This window comes from Dipodomys ordii, unplaced genomic scaffold (genome assembly GCF_000151885.1).
Source record: "Dipodomys ordii isolate 6190 unplaced genomic scaffold, Dord_2.0 Scaffold51, whole genome shotgun sequence".
NCBI lineage: Eukaryota > Metazoa > Chordata > Mammalia > Rodentia > Heteromyidae > Dipodomys > Dipodomys ordii.
Genome location: NW_012267267.1, coordinates 6,510,271 through 6,528,393, shown reverse-complemented (window position 1 = coordinate 6,528,393; position 18,123 = coordinate 6,510,271). Strand labels below are relative to the sequence as shown.

The window sequence follows — 18,123 nt, the reverse complement described above, 5'->3', positions numbered from 1 at the left end:
ATATGTATGAGTCAAGCAGAAAAGGTCAGATAAGGTGATGTTAGGAAAATGAACCCTAAGATATGTATTTAAATGTTTGTTTTCTTTCATGCATGTGTTTCTAATGCATTTATAAGATTATTTCTTTGTTGCTTTGTATGTTCCTCCCCCACAGTATAACCCCTGCTTTCACTGTATTTGATGTCGGTATAATTTGTGGAGGGGAAGGGGAAAAACAAGTCGTTTAAATAAGGATACAGATGGACCTGTTGCAACAATGAGAAGTACAAGTTGTCATGTCGAAAACGAACTTTACAACTTGGGAGAGGGGAGGAGGATTGGGTGTGAGGGGGGAGGGAGGATGGGAAGGGATGGGAAGGGTAAACAAAGGAGGAGGCTACAATGCTTGATAAGAAATGTACTCACTATCTTGCCCATGTAATTGTAACCCCTCTGTACAGTATTTTCACAATAAAAAAATTAAAATTTAAATTAAAAAAAACAACCCTGTAACTCTGTAACCATTTTTTGACAATGAATTTACAGTCATGCCAATAACCTGAGTCTTGACTTACTTGAGGGTAGCTGTACAATGTCAAAAAAATCAATTAGGGGCTGGGAAGGTGGCTCACTGGTAGAGCACTTGTCTTGCATGCATGAGGCCCTGGGTTCCAGTCCCCAGCACCAAAGCAGAAAAAAAAGCCAGAAGTGGTGCTGTGGCTCAAGTGGTAGGGCGCTACCTTGAACTGAAGAGCTGAGGGACAGCGCCCAGGCCCAGAGTTCAAACCCATGACCGGACCCCCACCAAAAAAAAATCACTTAATCTCTCAAGAATTCAGTTTCTATAAATCAACTTCATCACACAATGATGGTATTAAATAAGAACATGCATCTGGATATATAGAGTGCTACCCAAGCAAAAATTATCATCATTTGTTTGTATAGTTATCATGGCGATTTCAATTGAGGGGTCAGAAAAATGAAAAATGGGGATAGTAGCATTATGTACAAGTAGAGCATCTAGCCTAGTTTCAACAGTAAGGTCACTTTCCACCCTGTTAATATGTAAAGGGGAGAAAATCATTTCCTCATAAATCATCACAGGGTGCTTTTTTTTCCCTCCAAGTTCCTTCTGTTGGATAACATTAACTCTGAGATTCCATTCAGTGTTTTCTGATTTTCAACAACCTATCATAGAAGAGGATCAGCATGCCTAAAGGATATGTATAGTTTATAGCTGTACTCATCACCCTCGTCCCTAGCCAGTACCTTTGCCAGGCTTCTCTCTCCAAGTAAAATCCATAAATTGGATCTTATCTCATAGGTTGGCAATGAAGACCAGATTAGTCCTCATACATCAAGTTTAGTTACATAAATGGCTCATCACATCAATATTTTCTAGAAATCAGGCTGAGTATAAAATGGACCCAAAGATAAATTCTTAAAATTGTGAGAATTAAAAATATCACACATACATACTATGGTGTACTGAGCTGAAGTTTTTTTTTTCTCCTGAAGAATATGGCTAAAAAAGACTAGAAGGTTTTGTTTCTGAGTTTTTTCTTCTCTGAAATTACAATTTAAGCCAAATATTTCTTATTCTTGGATGAGTACTTTTAATCTGTTTCCCAAGGAGGCATCAGAAAGGAGAAATAACACAGCACAACTTACAGCACACAAGTGTAGAAAAATCAGTGTCTGGCTTGGTAATATGTGAGAAAAACCAAACTCTAGGCAGATCAAAGCAACAGGGCCAAAGCCAGGCAGAACGCTATGAAGGAGCCTGGACTCAAGCTCATGCCTTAATGTTAGTCAACTTACTAGACTAACATGAAGAATACTGCACTAATAAATATGAGTGGACATATAACATATATGTGTATGGATAAGTATGTATAATATTCTTTTTTTTTTTTGGGGTCCGGTCGTGGGGCCCGAACTCTGGGCCTGAACGCTGTCCCTCAGCTCTTCAGCTCAAGGCTAGCGCTCTACCACTTGAGCCACAGTGCCACTTCCGGCTTTTTTCTTTTTGCTTATGTGGTGCTGAGGAATCAAACCCAGGGCCTCAGGCATGCAAGGCAAGCGGTGTACCACTGAGCCACCTTCCCAGCCCCAAGTATGTATAATATTCTAAAAATTATATCTGTATCAAGAAAGAGGTAAGAAGAAAAAGAAAGAGGGAGAATACAAATGATATATCTTTTTTGTAGTGCTTTAGCATAGCAAATAGTGAGCAGTATTTTGTGGGTTTTTTTGTTAGTATAGTTTTTTTTTTCTGCTTCTATGTTAAATACATCTCATTACTTTCTAAATGTCTAGAATGGTGTGGTGAACCCCAGTTTGGCCGAATAACATTACCCTAACAATATGTATCCTATTTCCAATGATACTAATATCTCATTTTAGCTGAAATTCGGCCCATCATTTTGATTAAATTATCCGTTAAGTACACTAAGTAGATTGTGTTCAACTTATGAGACTATAGTCTCAAAGGCAGAAGAAAAGTCAAAGGCGACTTAATGATAAAAAAAATAACAAAACAAAACAGAACCCAAATGTCATTAGAAATAATATCTGTAGAGATGCCAAGATCAAAATGCTGAATCTGAAGGCAATTATCTGGTCATTTCTCCAAATGTACTTTGTTCTTCCTGGAACAGTCACATTTATAAGAGAAACAGTATGCTTAATTCAAAAGTTTGCTAGTGTCTTAGGTTGGCCCAGATACTTCTCCTCTGATAATTTTTATTTTAATCCTAGAGTAGCTCTATTGTCTTCTATTTTCTGAGTTGACAACCACCAACACACTTCCATGTATTAAATACTAACCTTTGCGTCAATGATAGGGCTGATAGATTGTGTCACTTAGTATCATTATCACTGGTATAACATCCTCACACAACACACAGTACTCGTGTTCATCATGAAGCTGCATAAAAAGACATACTGTTCTGCTGGTTTAAAAAAGCATAGCAAATATGTATATATATGCTTTATAAAAGTGTAGCAATAGTTATAGTTCATAATAGTTACAATGATAATAATGAATTTTTCTCTGTGCCAGTACTGGGGCTTGAACTCAGGATCTAATACACTCCCTTTGCTGTTTTGCTCAAAGCTGGCAACTCTACCTCTTAATTGGAGGTAAGAATCTCATGGATTTTCTGCCTGGGCTGGCTTTGAACAATGATCCTCAAATGTCAACTTTCTGAGTAGCTAGGATTACTAATGTGAGCCACCAGAGCCTGGCCTACTATCGTTTTATTACTTTGAATCACATTCTTTCTACCTACAAAAAAGAAGTTACTAGAAAGCAGTATACTATGTCATCATAGCATAGAAACCTTCTTTATCTCCCGTTTACCAGAGGTCACATACAGTGATTGATCTTTACCACTCAAGCTGTATAAGACCATGCTAAAATGATCATACAATGATGAAATTGACTAATAAAGCACTCCAGGATGTGTCCTCCATTATTGAACAATTCATGACAGCACAGATTTCCAGCTCAACCACCTGTCTTTACTTCATGTTCAGCCATTTTAGTGACTTCAGCAGAATTCAATCCACTCTGAAGACAAGACTCATTACTTAGCTTTGGCATTTAAGGACCTGGTCTTACTCTTATTTCTCCAGTTTTATTATTGAAACTCTTTGATCACTCCACTTTGCAACCAAAGGAAAATTCCCTTCAGTCTCTAACCAAATATGCATATTCACACTCCTATATTTGCTTCTGTTTAGATGACTCACTTTGGATAACCTTCTTTCCAATCAACAATGATAAAAGCCTACCCATCCTCAAATCAACTTGGACATGTCCCATTACACCTGCAGGTAGCTGGCCTTTAAAAGAGGTTTTCTCCATTGATTTCTTCCAAGCTCATTTTGTTGAAAATGAACTAAACAACTTGTGGGTTGTGGAGGAAAAAAATCAGAAGAGAGTGAGGGATGGGGTGACATTGTTCAAAAAGACATATACTCCTTATCTGACTTATGTAACTGTAAATCCACCATACATCACCTTTATAATAACATATATATAATAATTTTTCTTTATATAAAGAAAAAAAGCAAAAAACTCAAACAACATACTGCAGAAAACCAGGATACCATCCCAAACTGTAACAGAAGTCTGATGTCTTTGTGAATAAATTATAGTACAGCCACTCATTGCTATTGAAAAAATGACAAATATAAATAAGTAGTATTTTTAAATTATATCTACAAAATGTCACTTTTTACTATTCAAGAATAGGTTAAGTCTAGGGATGTAGCTCACTAGTAGAGTACTTGCCTATTATGTACAAGCTCTGATTTGTGTGTGTATGTCAGTACTGGTACTTGAAATCAGGGCCAAGTGATTCTCCCTTAGGGTTTTTTTGCTCCCAACTGGCATTCTATAATTTGAGCTATTTCTACTTCTTGGTTTTGTTGGATAATTGAAATAAGAGTCTCATGATCTGTTTTGCCTGGTCTGGCTTTGAACCATGATTCTCAAATCTCAGCCTTCTGAATAGCTAAGATTATAGGCATGAGACTAGACCTGATTCTTTTTTGTAATAAAAAGTGAGATGCTGGGCTGGGATGTAGCTCAGTGGCAAAGCGCTTGCCTAGCAAGCGCAACGTCCTGGGTTCGATCCCCAGTACCAAAAAAGAAAAGACAAAAAAAAGTGAGATGCTATGTTGATGAAATTTGCACAAAGAATATATATGTGTATGTGTACACATATATCCATTACATGCATATACATTATATTCATCCTTTAATGTCCTTAAGGGATTAGTCTCAATAGTTCTCATGGATACCAAAGTCCACAGATGCTCAAGTCCTCTGTATAAAATATGGTTGTGTTTCGATGTGACTCACACATATCTGCACACCTACTTCAGACCATCTCCAGATTACTTATAATAGCCAATGCAATGTAAATGCTATGTAAATAGTTGTCATACTTTATATTGTTTGGTTTATATATTTTTACATTATATTATCTTTTGTTCAATGTTTTCTCTCTATGACTGGTTGTCTCCACAGATGTGGAACCAGTAGATATGAAGGGCCAATTGTGTGTAGGTGTATATGTGTATGTGTGTATGTCCACTTGAGGAATATTAGTTAACATCTCATGTTTTAGAAAATTAGATTCTGTGAAATAATAATAGATGGTCTTAAGATTGCACTACACATTTATGATATATTCTCTCTGTACTTTTCATGTATAAGCACATCAAAATATACAGCACTGTGAACTTACTAGTACTATAATTATCTCCACTTTTCATGAAGAAGTTTCAGAGCAATTCTGAAATTTCTCAGTCTAATGGACAGTCAATGGTAAGTGATGAGCCAGACTTTTATCTCCTGTTAACCAGCATGAAGCTGGAAGTGGAGCTGTGGTTTAAGTGTTAGAGTGCCAGCCTTAAGTGAAAAAGCTAATGGATAGTGCTGAGGACTTGAGTTCAAGCCTCAGTATAGGCGTGAGTGCACGTGCGTGCGCACACACATACACACACACACACACACACACACACACAGCATCTTTGTTTTAATGTCCCCTGAAGTTGGTGTAGCATCACTTTAGGCCTTTTGGGATTCTTCTATTTCAAAATACATTTAACTACATAACCAAAAGGCAAGGAGAGAAAGATGTTGGATGTCAATTTTTATTTCAGTAATAGAGACAGTGGCTGTAGCTTCTTTCTTTCAAGCACTCACTTCATTTCTAATATTCATCCATTTGTAGCAAACCCTTTTATCAATATGATACTTGTGTCACTCACTAAATTCTCAATGGTGGGAAAGACTATGTATGAATGAGCTTGCTGATTTATATCTGCTTGCAGGCACAAATGGTATCTTGTACCTTGGACTCTATGATAAAATTCTAAGCTTTGGTCTTTCATTCTCAAGGAACTGACTATTTGAGAAAAACAATGAGTACAGTAAGTGTGATTCATTTGCAGATTTGTTACATGTCACTTTGACCAAGCATATTAAAAATATTCCTATGTGTGCATTATATAGCTTGTTAATGTGGAAAAACTCTGTTAGTCCTGTGCTCTTCTCAGTTGTTTTTATACTATGCATCCCAAGCATACATGATTTTTCATCAATACCAGTCTCCTTGGAATTATGAACCCACAGATGGAAAAGGTCTACTATATATTTTTAAACATAAAGAGTGTCAGGGAAAGTTTAATCATTAGAAAAGTATTGTAAACAAACATGTTTCATCAGCTTTTAAGAAGGACTAGCAATGTCTTCATGAATTCTGTTCAACAACATAGCAAAAATCCTACTGTAACACAGCAAGGTTCATAGAAACAATGAGTGGCTCTAGTCTTGTTTTCATTAGGGTCTGTGTTCTGAGATTCCCAGAAAAAAAAATACACATGAGAATGGTCTCCCTAACCTATAACAAGTAAGGTATTTATTTCTCTATGGAGTAGTGGGTCTTGGTGTCTTTTTTTGTTTCAGATTCCTTTGAGAAGCTAATAACATTTGTGGATCCTGGCCATAGTTTGAAGTACACACACACACACACACACACACACACACACACACACACACACACACACACACACACACACACCTGTATGTAGTATTCTAGCAGTTTACGAACTGTTTGAATATACATACAGATAGCACACCAAGTCTTTCATTCTGTAGAAATGCTTTTTTAAATGTTTTAGCCCATAGTAGTTATATAGGGAAAGCTTCATTGTGAAATATCCATCCATCCATCCAACATACCCTGATAAAACTTATCCCCACTGGGGCTGGGAAGGTGGCTCAGTGGTAGAGTGCTTGCCTTGCATGCATGAGGCCCTGGGTTCAATCCCTCAGCACCACATAAGCAAAAAGAAAAAAGCCGAAGTGGAGCTGTGGCTCAAGTGGTAGAGCGCTAGCCTTGAGCTGAAGAGCTGAGGGACAGCGCCCAGGCCCAGAGTTCAGACCCCACGACCGGACCCAAAACAAAACAAAACAAAAAAACCTCATCCCCACATTCTTTCTCTTTCCTACTTCTCTATTCTTAAAACATTTTAACAGGTTTGTTCTATTATCATACATGCATATAAAATACTTCACTCATATTCACCCTTATTCATCTTCTCGGTTAGCCCTCCCCCTGATTATACACAAAACATATTAGTTTGTAATGCATTTTTGCATTAGTGTATAAAAACAATATATAATAAGTTATCTTGGCAGGAACAAGGCAGCTATGCCAAGCATTGTGGTAAATCTTCATCAGATATTAAATAAGTTACTTAATGCCTGGGATGGAATCAGAGCTTGAATCAGGTTTAGAATACTCAATGTCTGTCTCTGGACCTGAGATGATGAATGCTGTAAATTACAGTGAGTCAGCCAAGTCCTCCCTCATGTCTCCCTAAGGGCGCCTCCTTATTTTTCCTCTGGCTGGTTGTCATCTGTATCTCTCTATGACAAATAGCTTAGATTTTCCCTAGACCTGCACCTTTGAAATCTGAGAAGAATGAGAAAAAATAGACAAAAACTAATAATTTCACAAATGGAAGAGCTAGGCCATTAGCAATGATGATGAGAGAAAAAAGAATATTTCCTGCGATGTGCTATGATGCTAGGAACTTTCTCACGTATATTTTCTATTTAATTCTTAAATCAGTTTTGTTGGCTAGATGTCAGCTATTTACATTTTATAGGTAAACAGAGAATCTAAGACAATGTATGACTGATTAATTAATAGTGGTAAGATTTAAAGTATTTGTGTCTGGCTCTAGATCCAGTATTTTCTCATACTATGTAATGCTTTCTAAAATACTCAGTATGTTTTTTAGATTTGGGATGTAATTCTTCACTTCCTGTATCTTGTAATTATCTACGAGAACTCAAAAGTATCCTCAGATGTATGGAATGGGGATAAAAGTGACCTGCACCTTCTAGAACACTGAGGTGAATTCCAACATTGAGGTTACATGGTCTTGAGCCACAAAACACTAGAAACCTTACTTTTACAACTGGGCTTCCACCCTGGCACATTCATATCCATGCTGCCCTTTCTCTCAAGACATAGCTAACTGAACCACAGAGACAGTCAGCAATGTCAGGCACAAATGATGAAACTTTATATCCTGTTTCCATTTAGCATCTGTCCCCAAATTACCCTTCACCTCTATTTCCTTTTGGATCAAAAGTGATAACCTGTATGAACTGTCCTGGCGGGACAGTTATATCCACACACAAGTTGTGTGTGGATTATGAGGGATTGTTTGGGCTGTATTTTTCAAGGGATCTGGAATATACCAGAAAACCTAGGAGTTTTCTGATATGCTGATTGTGTCTCCTTTTATATACAACCTGGCATAAAGACAGACCACTCCCCTTAAATTCATGTAACCAGGGTGAAGCAAAGCATCTTACAATTCTTCATGGATATGCTTTGGAAATGTTACCATTTTCTTCTTTGACAGTTCCTCATTTCTGTATCTATTTCTCTTCCTTTGGGGAGAGGTAAATGGGGTGAGAAACCAGTCTAGGAGCTTTGTGTTCAGAGAACCCAGGTTATGTGGCTCTCGCTGAGGAGTGACTGTTGTAGAGCAATTGCTTGCCAGGGTTGAAAAGGAAAATGTTTAATCTCTTCCAGAAAAGATGAACCAGAAAGATGAACCAGATGATGTGTGTGGAAAAAAAAACCAATTTGCTATTCAGTATTAAAACTAAGTAAGGAGACTGTGGCAGAGACAGGGTAAAACAGATAGGTAAAAATGAGGAACTCTTTGGGTAATGGCAGTGACTTGGACTTCTATTTTGTATTGGAAAGTGCATAGAGGCTTTCAGTGAAGCATTTATGTGCTTAGGTTTGGAAGAAAGATGGATTAAAGAATGAAGAGAGAAGAAAGGAATCAGTTTTGAAATCATTGTAACCATCTTATTGGAAAATTTCATAAGGGCCTGAAAATAAGGCCCTTATGAATAAGAGTGACCACAGTATAACCCCTGTTTTCACTGTATTTGATGTCAGTGTCCTGCATCTCGTACATTTTTTTCGAATTTGTACATTTTTTTCTAATTTGGGGAAGGGTAGGGAAATAACAAAATGCTGAAATACGGATACAGGTTGACTAATTGTAACTATGAGATGTACAAGTCACTATGTTGAAAATGAACTTTACAACTTGTGGGGGAGGGAGAAGTTGGGGAGGTAGGGAAGGAAGGGATGGTAGGGGAAAAACAAAGGAGGAGGTAACAATGCTCGATAGGAAACTTACTCATTACCTTACTCATGTAACTGTAACACCTCTGTACAGTATTTTTATAATAAAAAACAAAAAATAATTGTCTAGTGAGTGATTGAAAGATTGCATAAAGCTCAGTTGAGACAATGACTCACATTTGGAAGAAGCTACTTGTTCATCAGGAATAACTGAGACACTTCAAATTGTACATACAATCAGCTTATCCAGTGCTGGTCCAGTGCCAGGGTTTACATTTTTACATAGTGATAATAGCTGATGAATTGGACATTTATCAATCACAGAGTTAATGTCTTAACTATCTTATATAATCAGGATTTTTTGTCCATTTTGTGGATGAGGACACATAGGTTCTGGAAAAAGTAAATGGCCTTGGTCAAGGTCACGTTAAAATTAACTCTCCTTCAACCATTAGTTGTAGGTATTATCTATACTTGCCAAGGTAGTGGTGGTGCTAAATTTAGCAAAATGAATGAAGGACATGGGAACTAAGTGGCATCACAGTACATAGAAGGGACACCATGAAAAAGTATGGCAATGGGAAATGGCACTGTAGGAATAAGAGACTAACAGCAATGAATTGTCCTCCAGTGGAATATAATGAAAACCAAGAAAGTAAGACTGAAAGAAATGGCCAAGGTCAAGATTATCCTTCAATCATGTGATAAGTAGTTTGAACTTTATTCCAGAGGTGATAGGAAGCCACTGATGGGTTTAGGACAAGGATTGATATTCTCAGAAGTGTTGCTTGATGTTTAGAAACTCCGGTGATCATGTGGAGGAATGAACTAAGGAGGCACAAAATTCAAGGACTCAGACCATACAGGGAGACTTTGAATGTTCTGAGTGAGAAGTGTCAATGCTTGTGACATTCAGAATGGAGATGAGACACAATCAAAGCAGAAAACTATGAACTAAATTGGAAGGCCCTTATCCCTTAATGGAGGCAGAAGATGAACTTAAAGATTTCTTTTTTAAGTAACTAGGATACATAATGGTGCCATTTATTGTTATGTGAACACAGGAACACAAGAGAATGGGCAAACTGAAAGAGGATACTGTGTTTATGTCCATTTTAATTAAAAGGTGTCAGGCAGACATACAGATGGGAATATCCGGTTGGTACTTGATTTACCTCTCAGAGACTCAGGATAAAAACAGTGTATCAATATGCTTTGCTAGATGAGAGCCAATCACAATGATGGGTGCTTGTTGGATCTCACAAAAAACCGTAAGACACAAGACATATGACCTCTATTTAAACAACATAAATGCTGAAACTCAGGTTAAATAACTTGCCCAAGTTCCCATTGTAAAGGATAGAATAGATCACTTTCCAATATATTGTGCATCTCTTGAGAAGAATGTCTCAGAAAAACCTGAGCTTACAATAACATTACTATTGGAAAGAGCGTCATAAAAGAGTCATTTGCTCTATTATATGGAAAGACAAGTCCTGTGTCTGAAATTCTAGAGCCGAATATACCAAAGAGAACATTGCAAATGTAGCAATGTCTGCCTAGATTCCTTAACACCTAAAACATAATTTCTAGGAAAGTATAAGAAAGGAACTGTTACTAGATTTTTCAGTAATAATATTAAGTAATTAGTACTTACATATTAACAAGATTAAATATTAGCAGTTGATCCTTGCCACTCTAAAATGTGATATCATTGACTTTGTACAGACAAAAAATACCCAAAGGTTAGAAGAGTCAGAAAGCTCAGTTGAAAGAGAACTGAACACAGAGATGGTGTTTGCGTCTCTGACTATAAGACTCTAATACCTATGTCTCTGACTATAAGACTCTAATGCGTATGTAGCCTTCAAGGTGAAGTATTCCTGAAAGGACTAGAAACTCACCATGCAAAGAATGTGAGCAAGTTCATAATGCCTTTAAAGATTACTTTAATAACATTTAAATAGCTTTCACAAATGTGCTCCAATATTCAATTTCCAGTAATGCTCAAGTAGCAGCCCAGTTATTCCTGTGCTCTATGACAAGTCATATTCAGACACTCTGGATTTAGTTCTGTTTTCTTTTTTGTGTCTGTTGATTTCAAGTCTTTCTCCATACTATTAGAAGGGATATTTTGTCTTCAGATTTGTAAATATGATTATATCATGCTTCTACCTGAAATTAATAAGTTCTATTCCTACAAAATCCATTCACTTGTTCATGTGCGTGGTCTAGAAGAGTATTCATCACATAATCTATGCACTGGCTTAATCTCTTTGCTGTTCTTTCTGTGTTGCTCCAAGGCCCAATAGTAACTCAGCTACTTACATCCTCCCTTTTATTAGGCTGATCTAGCCTCTGGTGGCTGAGCACACTTCCTTCTGCTTTGAACTGTTTTCTGAACATGCTCATCCAGCAAAACCCCCATGGAGATTAGGGATAAAATGTAACCATTGTCTCTTTACCAAGGTTGTCTTAATAGCATCATGCAGGTAGAATTAGTTATTCTCTCCTCACTGCTGCCATTAAAACTTGCAGATATATTATTATTACCACCATCACATAAGAATGACTCAGTCCACAAGACTTCCATTTATAGGAGGATGACTTTCTGCTTTCTCCTCTTTGGATCAACAGTTACTAGCAGAATGATTGGCATATAATGTGCACTTAATAAATATTTGAACAACTGAACATTATTCAAGTCCAAAAATGATTCAGTCTTAGAGATGCATTTTGGTTCTAAACATGAGTCATAATAACACAGCTTTGCAATGAATCTTAAAAAAATAAAAATTCTATAAGCTTATTGAAATAAGCCTAAGGATACCAAAACTAGCTTTTTAACTCACCGTTCATAAGGCTGCACGTTAAATGCCACTGAACAAAAGCAGAAGCTTTCCCCTGAATGTGGAGAAAGCTGTGTTTGAAGCACTCATCACAATAGAAACCACTGTGTCAAATGTTGTAAAGTTTCTTTCCATATTCATTGGACTTCGGGTTTTAGTATCACCTGTTCCTCTAGGTTAAAAGATGGTATCAGGGATCATTCCTGTGAGGGCTGAAGGGAAAATCGACTCTCTTCAGTGTTAAATTGGAGCACACCAGGTTGAAAATGGACCTCAAGTGTCCAGTTCCCTGAAAGGCAGGATCAGCCATTTAGCTACAGGAAACATGAGGAGAAGCTTTCTGTAAGACCTTAGGGTCTCCTTCATTACAGGAACTCAAAGTCATTTTAATATTGTTTAGTGTTACTCGGATTTGTTCCTATCATGTGCATTACCCTGAGATATTTAAAACCAAGAGGTACAAGAATTATATCAGCACAAATATTCCTGTGGTAAAATAACAATTGCAGAGTAAAAGCTCTGCTCTTCACCTTGTAAACTCAAGAAGACAATGAGGGTTTGGAAGAAAAATATAGCTCCATAAAAAGAAGTCCAGGAAGGAAAATGTTGGTTTTAGTTTTAGTTCTTTTAGCCTTTGATTTCCTGTGAATTTCTAGGCAATTCACAGCCACTGTAGCCTCAGCCAATTACCAGTGGTACAGACTTAGAGGAGGCTCTAAAATTCCACAGCCTCAATTTGTGTAAAATTAGGCTGATCAGACCTATGTGAGATTTTTATTTAAAAAGAGATGACATATATAATGAATATTTTTCAGAGTCCTAGGTCTAAGTTGTTTTTTTTTTGTCCGTCCTGGGACTTGAACTCTTGGCTTGGGTAGTTATATATGTGTAATTTAAATTTCTTGTGTGCTGGTCCTGGGACTTGAATTCAGGGCCTATGCACTGTCTCTGAGTTCTTTTGCTCAAGGTTAGTGTTCTATTACTTGAGCGACAGCTAATTGGGAGAGTCTCATGAGCTTTTTCTTCCTGGACTGGCTTTGAATCACAATCCTCAAATTTCAATCTCCTGAGTAGCTAGGATTATAAGCAAAAGCCATCAGCACCCTTTAAGTAATTTTCACCAAATAGAAATACCAAACAGATGTATTCTTTAAGTAGCTAGGTCCAAAGCATTTGATGAGCATTTAAGTCCTATACAATGTAGTAGTTGTTTGGGGGTGGGGGAGGAGGATATTATAAATCGGAAGAAAAACAGCAATTTTCTTGCATTTGTAAATGATCACATTTACTAATAGGATGTGGGTGCTGGTTGAGCCCTGCCAAGAACCTGGTCCCCATTTCTGCTCCTACGTTGGTTTTTGTGGAATGCTTGCTTCTCGTCACAGTGGACATTTATTTAAATCTGGCTTTGTAGAGACAAGAAATAGTGTACAGGAACCAACCATGATCTAAGGCTGAAAGTGTGATGTACCTGAAATCCATGCAGTTAAGACTGATTCAGTTTGGGAACTCTAGCCCTAGAACACAGTAATTAAGAAAGATCAAAATTGAATGAATTATTCTTTCAAGTAAACAATCTTATGTAATTTATGTTTTATTGCTTTTCTTATCCTTATCTGAATGTATATGCAATGAAAATCAGTTTAAAAATAACCCATTTTTCTCTCTTTTAAATCAAACGTGCTTTCCTTATCAAAATGAAGTCACTGATGTCTGACTCCAGATAGTGATCAGCCTTAACACCTAAAGCTACCAGTATATATTAACTATTACAAAAGAACAGATAGCTTTAAAAATATACACTTGCCAGAAAGGACTAACTTTTCCTCCAGCCAGTTGTGCTCCTTTTCTGCTTCATCTACAGATAATTTAAAATTCTATTCACAGTTTACCAGCTGCACATGGCATCACTTTTTTATTTAAAGAAATGTTCTAATTTCAATGAAAAACATTCACATTGGAGAGTATTTATTTATGAAAGATAAAAGCATTTCAGCAAGCATGTGATTTTTGCTTGGATGAGGTTGAGCAGGGGGAGGAAGGACAATGTGAACGCATGAGATTCTTGATATTTGGCATATCCAGGGGTTAGAATATGCCCCCAAACCCGATACCCTGGGACACAGAAGGGAGATATAAATGCTGACTTGGGCTCTCTCTTGAATCAATGGCAATTTCTTGTTAATAGCTGCCTGCCCTGTATGTTAAAAAGGATTCTGAGGAAACATACAAGCTCTTCAGATGACCTGCAAATGACATCTGTCACCATGCAAGGTTGGGCACTGACTGACCACACATTTGTCAGTGTTTACCATAATAAGTTGAATCCTTGAATGCTATTGTAAACTAGAACATTCCCCCCTTTCCCCTTTGGAGGATAAGAAAACCCACAAAGTTCATTTTGCTATATATCTTACGGTTGCATATTTTAAAAAATTAGAATAGAAAACAGCTATAAACTAACTACTTTCTTTCAAATTTAAATAAATATCCTGGGTTGATAGAAGGTTGAGTAAACAAATTTCTGCTTTACTACAAATGATTCAGGCCATTCAAGGGAGCAAAATTTTCTTCAACATATAAATCTCTGGAAAATTCAGAACACAGTCACTTTGTCTAAAAACACCTGAGCAATATTATTATTTGAATAAACAGTCCTCCTGTATAAAATACAGTTGCAATTCTCCTAGTGCTCATTGTTCATTGTACATCTTTTAAATGAATTTAGAGCTAATTGTAGTTTCACAGGCGGTTGCTAGAATAAGGAAGACCTCATAGACCCTTCCAATCTCTTTCTAGTGGTTACATCACGTGTAGCTATAGTACAGTATCACAACTAGAGAAGTGGCACTGATACAACCTACTCATCTATTCTGATTTCAACAGCGTTACATATATGTATTTGTAAGGTATAGATTTATAATATGTACATTTTTTGTGAACATCCACAAAGCCAAGCTACAGAATAGCTCTGTTAGAAGGTTCTCATGTCATTATGCCTTAATAGCACAGTCGTTTCTCTCCTTTTCTCCTCCTTAAATCCTGGACACCACTAATCTCTTTTCTATCTTTATGCTTTCTTCACTATCAGCATATTGACCGCAGGTGTGGCTCAAGTGGTAGCGCACCAGCTGTGAGCTGAAAAGAGCATTGTACAAAAAAATCATCAATGGGCACACTTGCAAGATTGACCTTTGCAGCACAGTTTCATTCTGTTGAGAACCATCCACTGTGTTGTGTGTATCAGTAGCACACTCTTAATAACTGAGTATTGTTCCACACTGTGCATTCCACGAAATGCTTGGCTTAACCAATAAATCTTACTATAAATTATATACAGTTATAATTATATACAGTTAGGGAAGCTAGTAATTGAAAATGTCAAAAGCACACTCCTTTATATGTACAAAACAAGATAGTGGAACTTGGGAGTTCACCAATATCGCTTTTGTCTTTATCCTTTTATATTTTGTGGGGTTGGAGAAAGTTTGCAAGTTAACCTAACATACCATAGCATGGTGAATGGAAGCAGCACACAATGATTAGAAATAATTGTTTTAAATTCAAAGCAGGGATGATGGTTTCCTTGTGACCTATTCTCAGAATGCTGGATATATTTGACTTCCAGTAAACAATTCTGAGCACTATTGGTAGTGGCTGCCCGGAGGGCAAGGGGCAATTCAGAGGGTGAGTTCAGGCTCATTGGAAGCAGAAGCTGGTTGAATCTTGAATCTGCATGCTGCTACACTGATTCTGGTGCTAGGTACTTGTCAGCCAGTGGGTTGACAGAGTGAAAGAAAGATCACATCAACTGAAAAGTCCATGGCCAGCACAGAGTATCCAAAAGTAATGTTTATAGAAATGAAGTTGATCAATGTATCTTTGGCACTGTTTAGTCTAGGAGCTCCCAGCAAACAAACAGGAGGCCACTGAGTAATTTATCTTCCTAGTAGGAAAGGGCAACGCAAGCCAAAGCTCTTTCTTAGTAATGCCCCGATTTCTTTTCCTCTGAGTCCATACACTTCAGTGAAATATTTCTTTTTGAGAGAGAGAAGACACTTATTTCAGGAGCTGAAAAGTTTTCTTCTCCTCTGCCATGGTAGTGACAAGAATTTATTTACAATAAATAGCAAGTTTTGTATGTAAAATAAATTTATAACTTTTATATTTTACAATACTTTATTAACTTTCACACAACTATGTCAAGTTGGGTCTTGTACTCCCTGTTTAGAGATAAGGACTGAGGCTTAGAGAAATTCAGGAAGCTGTCTAGGCCAGGAAAGAGAAGCCATCCATGTCTGTCCCTATTGCTTTTATTTCCTTTTGACCTTTCCTGTCTTATTATGTTAATAAACTAGTTATTCTTTCTTTTTTAATTTTATTTCATTGTAAAGATGCTGTACAGAGGGGTTGCAGTGACATGAGTAAGGTAGTGAGTACATTTCTTGTCAAACATTGTTATGCATTCCTTTTTCTAAGTTATTCTTTCTATTCAAATTTCTGAGTCTGGGGTGCGCAATCCTTTCCACCTATCCAAGTGCACTCATTTCTGTTGCTGATCACATTAAATGCCTAGTTTCAAATGGTTAAGATCATGACCTGGAAATGGAGACCATAGTGACCTTTGCTACTTTGCTATGTGGTGAAGCAGTCTTTATAAACCACAGCCTTCTTCACTGCAGAAACAAACCACAACACGGTTCTCATACCTTTAAGTAGTTGTACAAAGAAATTGTCATTTGACAAAACAGTTATTGAATGCAATGTGTCTTTGCTTTTTGCTTCCATAAGGTGAGAAAATATGGTCATGTTAATAATAGGCCTAATAAGTTGGAACAAGTTTCCAATGAGTCCTATAAAAGCCTAGGAAGAAATAATTTTGAGGATTAAATAAGTGTTAAAGTTTAGATGGGTCTAAACCTTTACATTTAAGAAAAGAAATTATATTTTTTTCTTTCACATAGGTCTTTGTTCCCACTAGATTATCTCACAAACAGTCTTTGCTCTCACTTCTAGTTTTTACAGCTGTAGCCTATTTTAAAATTTATAAATTCATATACACATTGCACCTCTTAACTTCAAGCTGTGATAAAGCAAAATCACACTATTGTTATTAGGCAAGTGAATAATGTGTTTTTATTTTGTGTCCCATAAAGTGATTTGTAGAGAAATGTGCAAGTGTTTTGTATCAGAATACTTGTTCTATTTTTTAATATAACCTTATTCTTAGTAAATTTTCTTTTAAGTATATTATATTCCTGTATTTGGAAGAAGAATATGAGAAAAATATAAGAATTTTCTTTAGACAAGGGCTTGGCAAATTGCAGAGCACTTGAGGGCTAGCACTGGGTCTCACGTAGCTTGTCTTAACCTAAGAAGTTAAATTCATTATGTCTTTGTAGCTTGCACAGGATTAATTTCCATAAAAGATTAGAAGAGGTTTTTTTTTCTGTGTCAGTTTTGAGGCTTGAACTCCAGTCCTTGCACTCTTGCTTAACTTTTTCACTCAGGTCTTAAGTGAAAGGGGTAAGCAAGCCCTTGAGCCCAGACTTTAAAAAGTACCTAATTGGAGATAAAATTCTCTGATTTATGTACCATGGCTGGTTTTGAATCCTCAGATCTCAGCCTTCTGAATAGCTAGGATTGCAGGATTGAGTCACTGCTGCCTGGCAAAGAAGAGACTCTTTAAAGAGAAGAGTATGTGACTAATGGGCTACATGTTATGTGCTATGACAATCCATGCAAAGTACAAGCATTTGGAACAACAGGGACTTTGACTCACTGCTGGTGGAAATGTGAAATAGTCCAGCTACTTTGGAAGATTATTTGCCATTTTCTATTTTCAAGTACTGATATTTTTATTATGGCATCAAAGCAGCATTTTATACATTAACTCATGTTATTGCAAAAACATCTTATTTGTCAATTTCTTATAAATCCAAGCATACTCATAATATATCCAACAAACATATGTCCTGATATTTACCCAAGTAAACTGAAAACTATGCCCACATACAACCTGAACATGGATATTTAAAGAAAAATCTCAGAAGCAATGGCAATATCCTCTAGTAAGCAAATGGATAAACGAG

General features: G+C 36.8%; 1 protein-coding gene across 1 annotated transcript in view; it reads right to left on the bottom strand.

Moving 5' to 3' along the window:
- Nucleotides 1–18,123, bottom strand: part of Sgip1 (SH3-domain GRB2-like (endophilin) interacting protein 1) — a 180,683-nt gene that overhangs the window by 107,720 nt on the left and 54,840 nt on the right. The window lies entirely within an intron of this gene.